Source organism: Arachis duranensis, chromosome 8, assembly GCF_000817695.3.
Source record: "Arachis duranensis cultivar V14167 chromosome 8, aradu.V14167.gnm2.J7QH, whole genome shotgun sequence".
Lineage (NCBI taxonomy): Eukaryota > Viridiplantae > Streptophyta > Magnoliopsida > Fabales > Fabaceae > Arachis > Arachis duranensis.
In genome coordinates, this window is record NC_029779.3 from 4880174 (window position 1) to 4882054 (window position 1881).

The window sequence follows — 1881 nt, forward strand, 5'->3', positions numbered from 1 at the left end:
CTTCCTTGCCTTTGTTGCTCCTCCCTCATTGCTCTTTGGTCTTCTCTTATTTCTTGGAGAATGATGGAGTGCTCATGATGTTCCACCCTTAATTGTTCCACATTGTGGCTCAAATCTTCTAAGAAGGTGTTGAGTTGCTCCCAATAGTTGTTGGGAGGAAAGTGCATTCCTTGAGGCATCTCAGGGATTTGTTGATGATGAGCTTCCTCATGCACTTCTTGAGAACCGTGCATGGTCTCTCTTGCTTGCTCCATCCTCTTCTTGGTGATGGGCTTATCCTCTTCAATGGGGGTGTCTCCTTCTATGATAACTCCAGCTGAGTAACATAGATGGCAAATAAGGTGAGGAAAAGCTAGCCTTGCCAGGGTGGAGGACTTATCGGCTATTTTGTAGAGTTCATTGGAGATGACCTCATGAACTTCTACTTCCTCTCCAATCATGATGCTATGAATCATGATGGCCCGATCCACAGTAACTTCAGACCGGTTGCTAGTAGGAATGATAGAGCGTTGAATGAACTCCAACCATCCTCTAGCCACAGGCTTGAGATCCAGTCTTCTTAGTTGAACTGGCTTGCCTTTGGAATCTATTCTCCACTGAGCTCCTTCCACACATATGTCCATAAGGACATGGTCCAACCTTTGGTTAAAGTTGACCCTTCTAGTGTAGGGGCGTTCATCTCCTTGCATCATGGGCAGGTGAAACGCCAACCTCACATTTTCCGGACTAAAATCTAAGTATTTTTCCCGAACCATTGTGAGATAATTCTTTGGATTCGGGTTCATACTTTGATCATGGTTCCTAGTGATCCATGCATTGGCATAGAACTCTTGAACCATCAATATTCCGACTTGTTGCATGGGGTTGGTTAAGACTTCCCAACCTCTTCTTTGGATTTCATGTCGGATTTCCGGATACTCATTCTTTTTGAGCTTGAAAGGGACCTCGGGGATCACCTTCTTCTTTGCCACAACATCATAGAAGTGGTCTTGATGGCTCTTGGAGATGAATCTTTCCATCTCCCATGACTCGGAGGTGGAAGCTTTTGTCTTCCCTTTCCCTTTTCTAGAGGATACTCCGGCCTTAGGTGCCATTGATGGTAATGGAAAAACAAAAAGCTTATGCTTTTGACCACACCAAACTTAAAATCTTGCTCGCCCTCGAGCAAGAGAAGAAAAGAAGAGAAGAAGAAGAAGAAGAAAATATGGTAGAGAGGGAGAGAGGTAGGTTCGGCTAAGGGGGAGAAGATGGGTTAGTGTTGTGTGAAAAGGAAGTAGAATGGAAGGGTATTTATAGGGAGAGGGGAGGGTGTAAGTTCGGCCATTTTGGGTGGGAATGGGTGGGAAATTGATTTTAAATTTTATGAAGGTAGGTGGGGTTTGTGGGGAAGAGTGGGTTGATGTGAGTGGTGAATGGGGTGATTGGTGAAGAATGTTGGGAATTGTGATATGGGGAATACAAATCACAAAAATAGGATTAGGAGGTAAGGTAGGAATATAGTAGGTGGGGATCCTGTGGGGTCCACAGATCCTGAGGTGATCCTGTAGGGTCCACAGGATCCTGAGGTGTCAAGGAATTCCATCCCTGCACCAAATAGGCATGTAAAATGCCTTTGCACACCATTCTGGCGTTTAAACGCCCATTGGTGCACATTCTGGGCGTTCAACCCCCATGTAAAGCATGTTTCTAGCGTTGAACACCAGTTTCATGCTTATTGCTGGCGTTCAGCGCCAGCTTTTCTTCTCTGGGCACATTCCTGGCATTCAGCGCCAGGATGTTGCTTGTTTCTGGCGTTCAGCGCCAGAATGGTGCTCTGCTCTGGCGTTGAACGCCAGCCAGATGCATCTTACTGGCGTTGAACGCCAGTCTGTGCGTCCTCCA